General features: G+C 42.6%; 1 protein-coding gene and 1 pseudogene across 2 annotated transcripts in view; both read left to right on the forward strand.

Annotated features, from left to right (window-relative positions):
• The window catches only part of NUFIP1 (nuclear FMR1 interacting protein 1), a 546,199-nt gene that overhangs the window by 280,550 nt on the left and 250,590 nt on the right, over positions 1 to 15,059 (forward strand). The window lies entirely within an intron of this gene.
• LOC138528658 (proteasome subunit beta type-4-like) lies at positions 6,231 to 7,001 on the forward strand (annotated as a pseudogene).

A 15,059-nucleotide genomic window follows, 5' to 3' on the forward strand; every position in this document is an offset into this window, starting at 1 on the left:
CGAATCCTGAACCAGCATATAAAATATTAAGATCAGGAGGAACACAAAAACACAAAGGTTTACTCCTAAAATGGTCAGAAAAAGCGAAAACCATTATGCATAATGCAAATATCTTGATGGACACATTAATTAATCGACCACAAATTGCGAGAAGGAAGCTGAGAGAATGGCTGTGGATCGTTAATCTAGACAAGTATGAGGTGATGCCGACAGCATTAGATCTGGGTCCAACGAAGAATAAATTGGATAAAATGCCAAAATATCTATGCCAATTTCCCTCGAGATACCATCGAGACAAATTTCTTAGATTAAGAATGAATATGTATAAAACAAACCAAATGATGGCTATGAGACAAATGAAGACCGTTACAGATGAAGTTTGTCGGCACTGCCAATCACATTTGGAGACTTTAAAACATCTGATATTCGAATGTGTGGCTATAAGTGACCTGAGATCCATCCATCTGAGACAATATAAGCCTATAAACTATACGATGGAAGATCTATGGTTTCGGATTTTGAGTGGCAGTTCTGTACACTTAACCTATTCAGTGATAAACTTCCTGGATAAAGCGATAAACTGAAAGGACAAATATCTAATTGATACTAGAAATGTAATCTCTGCACAGTGGAAATGAGTTGTAATAAAAGTTTGTAAGAAACTAGAAGTTACAAATAAAATTTAAAAAAAGAAAAAAAAAAGATGAAATAATAAAATGTTTATGGTACATTTGTACTGGCATATTGTTGATAATGTTGAATTGGTTCTAGTAGCGTTATGGTATTAGATGCATATATAAATAAAGATATTGATATCTCACTTGTGTCCCTCTTTTGATGGTTAATTTGAGATCACACAATTAACATTTACCCATTTATGGTCATTGGGGTCAGTCCTACATGTAAGGGGTTTATCGGCCACTATTACTCCCTAAGAATAGGCAAATGCTCCCAAGAAATAAAAATGGGGAGTAACAGACAAATAGGAAACAGACATGTAGATCCTTGTACACCTGCTTTCGCCTACACATTTTGATGGGTATGTTTGGACCAGTACTACATGTAGTACCACAGGAAGACAGTACTATTACTGCCTGATTGGAAGATGTAAACATGTATCTTTAATTGTGTATGAATAACTAGATACAAATAATTATTACAAAAATATTTCCGTGTTCTAGTTCAAACATATTTTTAACCGCTTATAAAATACTCCCATTGCAAATTGGACGTGCATGTTGATTTCATTAAAAAAAAAGTTTACTCACAACTTTAAATTGTAAAATACTTCCACCTCCAAATCTTACCTGGAGAACGGATTACAGTCATTATAGGACATGTTGGGAGGCAGTATATCTAAAACCACAGAGTTGGAGGGAGAAACATTAGTGATCTATCTTATGCAAACGACACAGTTTTGTTGGCACATACTTCATTAGCATTAAACAAAGAAATAGTTATGCGCGTCGGCACACATACCAAAAATCTACCCCCATCTCAGCATCAGGAAAAAAAAAACCTGATTGGGTAGAAAAACTCACATATTTAGATCTGACCTTTAATAGTAAGGCTAATTGGTCAGATCACATAATTGAGGCCACATGCACATTTTCTCAGGCTTGTGGGGCGCTGTATAGATTTGGTCTGGAGATGGGCGGCTTACCTAGCAAACCTACACTAGACATTTATCGTGCTAAGCCAGTTGCATCGTGTATCTATGGTACAGAAGTGTGGGGTTTGTGTTCTGCCCAATGGATTCAGGTTAAAGAAAATATCCCAATGGATTCAGGTTAAAGAAAATAGTTTCTTGCACAGCATTTGGGGGCGACCAGGAGCTCCTCAACTTATTTGCTCCAGCAAGAATTAAGCCTGGAATACATAATAAATTTCATAACTCTAAAACCTGTGTTTTTGGCTGAGAGTATGGGAACAAACCGAGACTCACCTAACTCATGTAATTTTCCAAGAATTGATGTCCTCTGACATCTGCAGAAACATTAACTGGTTGAATAAACTGGGCAAAATATTTAACACTCTTGGTTTGGTCTTTACGCTGTCCCAGTAAATATATCTAGTGCTGATATTCATTTAGCAAAGGAAAAATGCATGGAGTTCTGAAGGGAACAGTGTACTGTTATTGAGATGAAAAATTGGTTGGTCTCCAGGTATATTGATTACTGCTGTAGTGGACTCAATGCTGATTATATGCACTGGTTTTATCGTAAGCGAAAGGGAGGGTTCTGTTTCATCTGAGGATTGGCTGTCTTCTATCGTTGAGGACTATAGCAGTATATATATGGATCAGAAATTGTTTGTCCTTGTAATGTGATTTTAACTCATGATATGGCCCACTGTCAGTCTTTTTACGAACCAAGGAAAAAGTTTATAATACCAGAACTAAGGTTGTTAAATTGTAGGCTGTTTGAAGAGGCATTTCCATGTATACTTGCTTTACCATCTACAGACGTAGCAGCGGCTGTTCAAATGTTTTTAGAAGCATCAAAGCAGCCCCTTTGATGAGGTTTTATTATGGACTTTTAATGGAATCTTATTGTATAGTGATGTATTAATTCAATGCATTTTGTATATTAAAGATTTTTATGTTTTGTGTGTTGTCTTTTATTTACCTTGCTTCGAAATAAAAGATTTTCACCTACCTATTTGAGGGTGAGGCCCCTTGCCAATGTATTGATGCCTCTTCACTTTGCAGCTTTGATTCACAAGTCAAGGTTAATACCACAGGCTTGGCCTCGCCTCCCCTAATCTGTCATTCACACAGGAGGGTCGCTGGCGTCCTTGAAACACAATGCAGGCTTCTTCTTGTGTGAGATTTGGCGGTCTATGCATCTGTCACGGTTTCCCAGAGTGAACAACCTCCTGCAGGGAACTTCAGGTTTTTCCTACCCCTCGCTCTTGTCCCTCGATCGTTTGTCCGGCTCCAGAGGGTTCGCCTTCGCCCCGGAAGAACTGCTCCTTCTCATGTCCCACCTTGCTCAGTGTGTCCTTTTATCCGTGTGGGGAAACTAAAGGGCATCAGATGAATTTGATTAAGGTTGGGTGGGGGGTTTGGGACGTTGGAGAATCCTAAAAAATAGGATGGGGTAATGGGGGATACCGCGTCCCACCATTGGGTGCCTCACCCCACTCCCTGAAGATCCCCCACGCAGATGATCCTTGCGCACTGGTCCACCCCCAGGGTCTGGATCCAAAGGCGATGGCTGTGCCCTGGGGGGGGGGGGGGGAGAGAAAGAGGGGAAGAGAGAGGGGGGGGGAGAGGAAGAGAGAGGGGGGGAGAGGAAGAGAGAGAGAGAGAGAGAGAGAGAGAGAGAGAGAGAAAGAGGGGGGGAGAGAGAGAGAGAGAGAGAGAGAGAGAGACAGACACTAACTAGCAGGTGAGACACCCTTTGGTTTCTCACACCTCCCATGTGGCATGGGGGAGGCAGTCGCTACCTGATCCTAACCCTGGGGGTGTTATTAGGCGGGTGGATCACCTGGAAGGAGAAAGCCATCAAGGAAATGAGGACTCTCTCAGGGGAAACACCAATTTCATCCTCTTCTGAGGGTGAGGGTTCCCTAATGCCTGAATATCTGATGGCTTGTTGTCATAGTGCGGCTTCCTCTCCCAGACTTCCCCAAGGCATAAAATGTCAAAACCGTTATGGTAAACATGGAAACGAAATGTGCAAAAGTCAGGAAGTTAATACTACTTCTGATTGTTACAATTCTACATTATGTTTGAATTAGGAAATGAAGAAATGCCCATTAATTCCTTTCAGAACTTCCTCTAAATGTACATCCTATAAATCACTAAAGCAGAGCAAACTGAATAATCTTAAAAGGAGTAAGAGCCTTATGAACTTCAAGTCCCATACTGCTTTTAGTACTGAGACGAGGAAAAGGACCTCAGAGTTACAAAACTGTAGCAGTCTAGTGGTTGTAATGACCACACCTGAGTGGGACCTTCAAACATTTAAATGCCTTTTGGGTGCATGCCATTAGGAGGAAGCAGTAGGAGCAGCAGAAGCAGAAAGAAGTAGAAGATGGAGCCACCGCTGTATTGGAAGTGGGACGCTGTGTTGAAGTGGCAGAGGGCGGGAGTCCTGTACAATGCAGAGAATGTGCAGAGGAAAGTTGTACAGGGACTAGTCCCGAGGGAGAGAAAAGCTCTTCTGGTCCTGCGTGCGGCTCCTGTGTGTGGCGTTCACCGGAAGGCGAGTAGAGAAACCTCATACTACTGGAGGCGGGAGCAACTGTAACTTCATGAGTTGTCAGACGCCTGTTTAAATCTTCTGAAAGAAGAAACGGGAGCATCCTGTCCAGCGGAGATGCACAGAAATACCAGTGAGTTGGCCTTTGTCAGGTAACCCCGGGGCACTCCCAAACAGACCGCTGGCTCCAGACAAAGCTTTTGAATACCAAACTATTGAATTGAAGCAATATGGGTGCAACTCTCATCTTAAGAGATTGAGTTTAAGAATATTGTAACAACCATTATCAAAGCCAAAATGGATAATTCTTAACCAAAGTGTAGAAGAATATTATAACCACTATTGCCTAAGCCAAACAAAGGCAATTAAAGCAAATCAAAGATGGCAGAATAGAAGTCCTCCTTGTAACAATCATAAAGGGGGAGAGAAATATAACCTGCATTTCCTGGAGTAAATGAATTGGTGGAAGAGACATGGTTAATGTGTACTGTATCCTTGTAGAAGAAGTTATAAACCCTTTGTGGTTGTTGATTTTTTTTTCTCCATGAAACAGTTGTTGATTTAACTTTCCCTGTTGAGGAGTGAAGTGTGGAAAGTTTGAAGCAAACCGCACTACAAAGTACTGAGAGTAGTAGTAAGAGTTTTATCCCGGCAAGCGAGTATACCAGGAAAGGGATAATTAGTGGCTAGTCCTGTTGGGCGAGTGGACCAGGACAAAGAGAAGTTGAACTACTGCAATGTGATTGAAGGTTGTGGTGGAAAGAAAGTGGTACATCCACTGGCGCACTTTGTGAACTATTGTGAAACCATCCTGACAAAACTGTGTTGCTTATGACAAAGACATGTGATATGATGCAGTGATTGATGTTCAGATAGATGCATCATTATATTGCATACTGACTTGATGTATGAAGACAGTCTTTTTGGTTTATCAAATAGCGGTTTGTGGATACTTTAACCATTGTCTTGAAGAGTGAGAAATCCTAATTGAAAATAAGACCATTATATTGCCAGGTGAAGGGCCTATGGAATGAACAGAACTTTGTGCCCTACTTCAAGTGGAATGTGGCTATTCAAAATAACTTTCTTGATTTTGATTTATGGTTTGAAACCTCCTGAATTGATCCAGGCGAATGGGATTCAACCCTGGTTACGAGGATTTATATTTATAATGTTTTTATCTGTTTGAATTTAAATGCTATGCTATGAAGTTTGACCAGCCAGATAATCCCTGTATGATTGTTTTGTATGTACGAGTGTGAGGGACAGAGATCTTTGGACATAATGTAATTTTCCTTTAGCCTTACAGGTAGGAAAAACCTTGTTGGGATAGGGACAGTTAGGTGGTTGTCTCACCCTTATTTTGTAATAAAATGGCTACTTGTCGCATTGCTGACACTTCCCATTCTGCTGTCAGTTATTCATGCACTGCGCTGTGAAAAACTGTGTCAAAATAATTCAAACAATCCCTCTTTCTCATTATTAACGCCAAAACCTTAAGCTTATAGTACTCATTTGAAATCTGCCAAAGACTGAGACATTTTCTCACATATTGCTAGTGCCGAATATCATTCGTGGGAACGTTTGTGTAAAACATTTCCTCAATCCTTCCCTCCTCCAGTACTTTGTCCCTATATATCCCACCTGCCTTTTTGCAAACCATACTTATCATAAATGGAAGGAAAATCTTAATGCTTTCCTTATTGGGGAAAGTCTTGGAAAAATGCCCAAACTGTAAACTTCAACTCCCTTAACAAGGCTCTTATTAGGAGACTTGGAAACATTGGAATGAAAAAAGCCTATCTATGGCTGATCACCTCCTTCCTCATCAGTAGAACTGAAAGTACCATCATGATACCCTACCGATCCCAGCTGCGTCTGCTAACATGTGGAGCAACTCAAAGGATGTCACTGACACCCCTTCTTTTCAACGTTTGCATGTCCCAACTACTGGACCTCATCACGCTCATGCATCACATGCTTCAAATAAATGATCTACAATCTCAAACGATTTCTGGGGGACTGAAATTCTGGCCTGGGGGTCCCGCGCCAGGCGAGCTGTACAGCCTCCCTTGAAGGAAGGAGGTTTGCGGACCGCTCAGACATACCCTAAATCCAATGGTAACGGGCACCTCTGTCCTCGGGGTGAAGTTTGATGGCAGGGTGATCATTGCATCAGATATGCTGGGATTTTATGGCTCTCTTGCCAGATTTCGCAACATTTGTAGGATTATGAAAGTAAATGACAACACCATGCTCGGGGCTTCTGGCGACTATGCAGATTACCAGTACCTGAAACGGGGCATAGATCAGATGGTAATTGATGAGGAATTAGTTGGTGATGGTCACAACTACAGTCCAAAAGCAATTCACTCCTATTTGACTCGAGTCATGTACAACTGCAGGGGTCGAATGAACCCTCTCTGGAACACAATTGTCATTGGTGGCTTTTGCAATGACGAGAGCTTGCTTCGCTATGTTGACAAATTGGGTGTTGCATATCAATCCCCTACTCTTGCAACAGGATTTGGATCCTACCTGGCTCAGCCACTGATGACGGAAGTAGTGGAAAAGAAACCCCTTTTAACAAAAGACGAGGCCCGGCATCTGGTAGAGCGCTGAATGAAAGTTCTGTACTACAGAGATGCACGTTTCTAGAATGGATATAAAATTGCGACTGTGACCGAAAGTGGCGTAGAGATAGAGGGGCCGCTTTCTACAGTAACCAACTGGGATATCGCTCATCTAGTCAGTGGATTTGAATAACTCTGGAAGAAACTGGTATCCTGTGGTGCAGAATGTGCCTTGCTATACTACGTTAAAGTACTTTTGATGTTACAATTAAACATTTGTAATTTGGGGCAATGGGTGGAATTCAAAACAAAAACGATTTTTCATCGAACGTAAAAACCTGCCTTGCATAAGTGGATGCATGGATGGCCATGACTGATGCTCTTCAGTGCAGCTCCATCATGCACCACTTTGTTCTTTTGACCTGTTGAGATGGGCCTATGCCCAATACCTTTCCTCACAACGGACAACAGCTTGATACTTGTACCACAACTGAGAGCCATTATCTGATTTTTTTTTTTCCAGTTTAGCACTTGAAGGCAAATCATACCCTATCTATTGTTTACCCACAGGACCATGTCTGTGATATCGCTATTGCTAACAAGACTAGACTACACAAACAGCCTCTATCGCGGGCACCAAAAATATCTAATGCAAAAACTACAAAGAATGCAAAATGCAGCAACTAGATTACTGCTCAGGCTGAAACAATTTGAACACATCACTCCAGTAGTTTGTATGCTCCACTGAGTCTCTATTAAGAGAACAATACCAATTCAAAACACTCTGCATCTCTCAAGGTGCTTACCATGGAAAGGGTCCAGCATCCTTCACAAATTCAGCACTCCAAAAGCCTAAGTCCGAGCACTGCAGCACTTGGTCTGGCCCCCAACTTCAACAGGCAACAACAAGGGGATCCTTGTTCTTTTTACTGGCTGGCAAATGTGAACTCGCTACCTAGGCAAAGCTGCATGGACGTGAACCACCTAACTGTCAGGAAACGGCTGAGGATATGGCTCTTCAACTAACTAAATTGTATAGACATAAACTATACGCTGCACAACTATTCATCTGTACAATCCTTGTGACACCCTTTTTCAGGAACAAGACTTGTATCTCGCCATACAAAGTCACTCTGTGGTTCGAGATTAGTCTGCCATCTCTCCTACTCAAAGAACTGCATTCTTACCTTTCCTCATCACCATTAGACACTGTAATCGGACATGAAAATCGTAATTTCAGAACATCCAGGAGAACTGGCTAATGGAATTCAGTCTAAGAATTCTGTTTACTCTACAACACATCTCATGAACCTGTTAGGTTGACTCGCTATAAGGTGCCTACCAGTTGCACTCACTACTCCTACGTGACTCCATAAACAACCACAAGTTCTGGTAACAAAAAGGACTCTAGCACACCCTTCCATCTTTTCCACTACTGTCCTCTCCCACTAACTCCTCTCTTGCACCCTACTGAAAATGACTCCCTCTGCCATTCTCCATTTGAATCCTTCTTTCTGGGGCTTTTCCGAAACCTTTCAAGCAAAAGCAGATTTACTCTCATTTAAAACCAATAATCTGCATAGTTTCCACCCAATTATTAGTGCCTTTTTTCTGCGCAAGTGTCTTGACAAATACATATCCTCTTTGCTTATGAGTTACCTTTCAGATCACTAACTTATTTAAGCCTACCATTCGGGGGATGGAGAAGAGGTTCCTGTCAGGTGCTGCTCTTAAACCTCTCTGCAGTCTGACATAGCTGACTATTGGTTACTCCTTCACATCTTGATAGAGTGAATTGGAGATAGCTAGCACAATTCTAGATAGGGGTTCTCCTTGCTGGCTGGAAGATGTCAATGGGTTAAGATTGGTGCCATTAAGTCAGACCTTGCCCCCATGGGGTGGGTATCAATCATGTTCCCTACCCTGTTTAATATGTAAATGTATATGGAGTCAAGGATCAAAGTCAAGATTATATTAGCAGTAGCTAAATCCGCTCCTGGTCTGAGGGTATCACCCGCTAAGCAATGGCTACCTCTGGTGAACAAGGAGCTAGCACATAGCAAGGCACAAATTTAAACCACCTGGGAAGCAAAACATAACTTTTCATCCATTATATAAAATCCATTATGCTTTAAATGTCTTCAATGTGTGCCGTAATGCTGCATTATTATACACATCACAAATGTTAAAATATTGTGTTTTTATTGTTCTTGACTAAGTGCCATCCTATGATTTGACACCCCCCTGGTATACAATCCCACACCAAAATTCTGGGACACGAAACAATTCTGTATTAGGAATTAATACAGCTTTACAATCAATATTTTATTAAAGTATACATCAATTCAAAGGTGGCCCCCTAGTTTTATGATGTGGAAGTCACTAACTTAATAAATATAGGGAAATTATTTACCCAAGAGTGTATCTGCCTGTTTGAGGATCTCACTAAGATGCAATACACACACTCCCTCGGTCTCCTTCCACTTGCTTCCCTCTCCTCTTACCCTTCTGTCCCTCTGAAAGAAATGGCTCTGTTACTGAATATTTCTAAAAATACCTCTTTAAAGCTGCTTGCCAGCCAGTCTGTTTTAATACTTTGCACAGCATATACAAAGCATGCAACCAACTCATTTGTAAACCACAGATTTTAAGACATACTTTATTTTCTCCAATGTCAATAACCAGTATTCGTACCAGAGAAAGGTTTCATTAACATGCTACATTTGCAGTGAATCGCTGCACCCCATGTAAATATAGTGTATAAATGAAATACAAGCCAAGGTGAGTTGCATCACAATCTACGGGCTTGTTTAGGAAAGCTGTACTCCTAGACAGAACGCCTCTTGCCCTACCAGTCCTGGGCTGCTCGGTATCACTAGATATTATCCCCACCAAAAATATCGCTGTATATATGGTTGTCTGGAATGGGCATAGGCAATATTTTTGGGTGGGGACAATTTTTGGATTTTTTGGGAGCAGGGGTTTCAGGGGTGTCCCCCCCCCCCCCCGCTCCTTTAAAAATAATGTGGGGGTTGCAGGTGTGTCCCCCGCAGGTTCCATGCCTTAATATTGGCGCAAAAATATGGTGATATTTTTGTATGGCAATATTTTTGCAGGGATATTAACACAGGGAACCGGCTGCTCTACACGTTTCCAAGACCATGTTAACTATCCAAGAATAAAGAACAAGATATGGCACACACCAGAGGTTTATCTTGCTGTATGATTGGACAACTGCGGACACTCAGTCCCTAAACGTTGCTCCTTTCTTCTTCTTTTTAACACAGTGAAGGTCTGCGATTTTGACACCTTTTGAGAATCTTTAATCTGTCCTTTTGGACACAAGGACCCTGATGTCCTGATATCCAGGTGAAGGATTACCAAACACATGTGAGTTAGGTAACTTGAAAATTGTAGAATGTTTAGCTAATTTGAATACTGATGATGATATGCTTTGTTTAAATTATAGGTTCAATTCGAAAGAATTCGGAAATAAGTCTGATCAAGTCTATTGCTCCTGATATAGGCTAATATAGCTGAAAAGCATCAAGCTCATTGTAATCGAATTGTTTAAATGGCTGAATGTTTCCGTCCACCATAACTTCTGTTATTTGGAAATTTAAAAAGTAAAAGTTGTATACAGATACACAATAAATTGTGCGTTATTGAATACCCTGTAAACTATCTATTTGGATACCAATACTTACATGTTGTAACTTCTGACTGGTTACAGTTTATTGGTGTGCAGGGGGCGCGAGGATTTCCTTAAACAGGAACACCTCTTTCCTTCCATATACTAGTCAGCCTCGTGCCAGCGCTGCTGCCCCCCACCCCGAATTATGCTACAGACATTCAACTCTGAGCATACACTTGCTCATATAAAATTGCTTCCTGAAAAGGTGTGCACATACAGGGAAATGTCCATCAATTTAGAACACAAAGCATATTGATTTATCTACACAATGTATCCACCCAAGAGTATTTTTATCTGAAAGGACAACCACTATCCTCCAATTTCCTTGGATGATTTGGGTGTAATTAATTTGTGGGTCCTCTCACTTCAACACAATGTCATTGGTGAAATGTTTACTGTTTATTAGAAATTGAATCTTTTCTATGGTCATGGAAATGGCCTAGCTAAGCCCCCTATCAACCCAACATGTAATTTAACACATTTTTCACTTTCACAGGCCAAAATGTATCAGTCCATTTTGGAACGGTGGGCATGTTGTAAATCATTCCTCAAATCCAGTGTCACTGTTCCCACTTCTCTAGAAAAACCTACTTCTTGCACCCCACTTCTACTCCCCCTCTCTACTATCCTGACGCACTCACTCTCACACCAACAACTACAGTCACTACTCTTCTACGATCACCCACACACCCCCTTCCCCTTTGCCAGCACTGTTTTACAGTCAGGTGTTTCTCTGCCTTGCTGTGTGCTGGAGATTTGATTTTCTGCCTTTGAGGGGAGATTTCTGCATTGCTGGGGTGCTGGTCTTTGTTGGGATATGGTGCAGCTTCACAGTCGCTGCCTTTCTGCATTTCTGGTTGTTTGGCAGCGGTCAGGGTTTTCCTGGCTGCCCGCAATGGGGATTCTGGGAGTTGTGGTTCTGAAATTTGAAAATGGGGACTGTGGCCAACAACTGCACTGAGAGTCATTGAGAACATAAAAGTGGCATCAGTGTTGTCATTATTGGCACATGAGGGGATTTTCCGGGGACCAGTGAACACCCGACCAGCACCCCAACTCCACATACTTTATTTGTAGACAAGTTGTGATTCGAGCTGGTTGGTCATTTTACTGTGCAAGGAGTGTGTGCTGCCAGCTATGTGGATCTTAGCCGCCACGTACACGCTGGTGTACTTTGCGTGACTGCTTTGTAGATGATATATGCAGTCTTGAACAGTATCCTGACTTGGATAGGAAGCCAATGTAGATTGCCCATTATGGGGCTGATTTGGTTGAATTTCCGCACACCTGTAATAAGACAGGCTGTGATGTGGCGGACTTCTTTTAGTCAGCGGCTAGGAGCCCCAACAGGGGGGCATTTGTCCCATCATTGTGCAAGACCACAAGCGCCTGCACTACAGTCTGAAAGCCATGGATGGAGTTGAAGGGTTTGATTTTGACAAGAGTGGAGATTTTGGGCCAAGCAGTACGGGCCTTCTTGGCTATATGTTTCTGGAAGGACAAGCTGTTAATGGGGAATCCTAATGATTTAGCTGAATCCGAGAGCTGACGATCAAATATTTCTAGGCTCATATCATTGAGCCATTGTTGCGCAAGTTGTTGCTTAGCGGGAGGACCAATGAGGACAAATTCGGTCTTAGATTTGTTAAGTTTGAGGTAGGCAGTTGACATCCAGGAGGACTGGATGATGGCTGGGTAATCGCTGAGACGTCTGATGTGCTGTGAGTTTTTTGCTCTCATGTACAACTGAGTATTGTCAATGTATTGGTGGATGGCTATATTAGAATCTTTGAGGCATGTGCCCAGATTCAGGCTCCATATAAAGGCTGAAAAGCAATGGTGAGAGGATGGAGCCTTGGTGACTCAACAGAATACTGGGAGTCAGAACGCAACATGTTCATCTGGATGGCCTGGTTTGTGCCTGAGAGATGGCAGGTTAACCAATTCAGCAGAGTACCAAAGAATCCCATCCTATCGACAAGGAGGCAGAGGAGGATGCAGTGGTCGACCGTGTCAAATGCAGCGGAGAGGTCAAGAACATGGCAAAAATCGCCTACCACTCACAACAAGGCATCGTTTTTTACAGCGGCTGCCTCCTACAAATCTGCCATCCTATCCACTAAAAAAGAATCCTACAACACTAGAATCCTTGACGCTAAATCTAGCACTAAGGAGCTCTTCAGCATCTTAAAGAAACTAGAATCCCCAGCACCGCCAACTGAGGATTGTATGAAGGATGCGGCCAAGCCTGAGCTGATAAAATAGCGTTACTTCAAAACAAAATAGAAGCTAAAAAGAACAGCCTCACGAGCAGCCCTTCTACAAAGCATTTGCATGAGCAACAACCTCACCCCCCAATGCCCGCCAATTGCATTCTCCCCAGTCACTCCTAAAGAAGTGGAAGACATTATTAGAGGCCTAGAAACTTCACGATGGCAAGGAGATACTTGCCTGGCTTCCATCATTAAGGCAGGGGCCAAAGAATTGTCCCCCTTCATTGCCACCTTGATAAATTCCTCATTCAAGATGAGCCTAGTCCCCAACAACCTCAAGGAGGCCTAGGTCATGCCACTACACAAAAAAAAAAAAACCTAGACCCTAAATTCCAACAAACTATATGCCTATCACAACCGTCCCCTTCCTTCTAAAAATCCTGGATAGAGTTGCATACCTGCAAATCTAGAAACACTTGGAGGATAACCACCTACTTGGCCTTAGATAATCAGGTTTTCGGCCTAGACGTGGCACGGAGACAGCCCTCCTGGACCTGTAAATCCAGATGGACGAGGCTAAAAACAAAGGTAATCTGGCGATCCTACTGCTGTTAGACTAGTCGGCTGCATTTGATTTGGTCGATCACCAAACCTTAACTGGACACCTGACCACAGCAGCAGCATCCTCCACCAGTGCTTCCAATTGGATCCAATTCTTCTTATCCAATCGATCTACTAGACTTCTCAGCCTCAGCAGATCCGATCCTTATACACTGTGGGGTACCTCAGGGCTCCTGTGTCTCACTAACGCTTTACAACATATTCACGAAACTCCTCTTTGATCGCTTGGATAACATGGGTGTCATCTACACTAACTATGCAGATGACACTCCGGTTCTCATCATGCTCACAGGCCGGTATGAAGAGGATTCCATGTTAATTAATGAAATCTACCTGGAAATCCAGCGTAGATGGCTGCCAACAGTCTATGCCTCAATGATGAATAGACTGAGCTCTTGATTGTCAGCACACAGGAACACCTAAATAAACTAGACCTGCAGTACACTTCCTTCAATATTGATGGGAACACAATCAAACTCGCCAAGGAAATAACCTTAGGAGTTTATCTTGATTCTACCTTGCCCCTAAAGAAACATGTCAGCTCTGTGGCGTCAGCTACAGCCTACACCAACAAGCTGATCTATGGCTGTAAATCCTATTTGTCCCCTATCCTTTGCATTATGCTAGCCAGAGCCTTAGCACTGTCAAAGATTGACTACTGCAATACGCTCTTCCTAGGATACACTAAACAGAATCTTAATAGGCTACAGGTCCTACAAAATAACTCCCTGAGAGCAGCGCTAAACATTCCCAGATCCAGCCACATTTCGCCTCTCAGATGGAAGACCAACTGGTTGTCGGTGCGCGATAGAATAACTCTTCGCACGCTGGCAATCACCCACAAATGCTTGTCAAATTCGGCTCCTAAATACCTGTTAGACAAATTCTGCAAATACCAACCAGCTTGCCCTACCAGATCTGTCCACTCCCACTGCCTCACAGTACCAAGTTTTAATCTAAAAACTGCAGGAGGAGCTAGCTTCCCAGTTCAAGCGGCCAAGTGCTGGAACTCCTTGCCTCTCAACATCAGAATGGAACCCTCCTTCTGTGCTTCAAAACCAGAGTGAAGAGCTGGCTCAATGATGAGCCTCTCCTATGATGCCACTGTCCATACTCTGATGCTCCCGTCTGATTTTTACTTATGATTGTACTAACCCTCATGCTCTTACTTGTAATTATTGTCACTAGACCCAACTGTAACCCTTTGTCGACCTGACTGTTTTTATCCTATGTATGTATGCCTGTAACACTCGTTTTCCTGTGCCCAGTTACCTCAGGGTTTGGCACGCAATACAAATAATAAACAAATACAAAATACAAGAAGGGCGAGGACACCCGAGTCTCCTTATCCATGATGTGGAGGGCATCATCGACAGTAGTTTAGGAGGTGTACTTGTTAGATTCTGGTGAGTAGTTGTATAGCGACTACTTTTTCCAAGATTTTGCCAACAAAGGGAAGGTTCGTAATAGGCTGGAAGTTGACTAGGTCTACTGTGGTCTAGTTTTTTTTTTCTTCAAAAGAGGTCATATGATACCCGTCTTGAGGGTGTCCAGGAATGAGCTTTCTGTGGGGGAGGAATTAATGAGGTTGAGGGGTGCTTTGAGCGCCTGGACCCATCAGTTGTTTAATGATGGAGGTGAGGATGATATTGGCAGAGTAGGAAGTAGGTTTGAGGGAGGATGTCTTGGGAGGGCATCACATCCAGGTGTACCTGTTAGGCCAACACCTGATGGGTTAACCTCCCCCTTC

Source organism: Ambystoma mexicanum, chromosome 7q, assembly GCF_040938575.1.
Source record: "Ambystoma mexicanum isolate Mex_15411 chromosome 7q, UKY_AmexF1_1, whole genome shotgun sequence".
NCBI lineage: Eukaryota > Metazoa > Chordata > Amphibia > Caudata > Ambystomatidae > Ambystoma > Ambystoma mexicanum.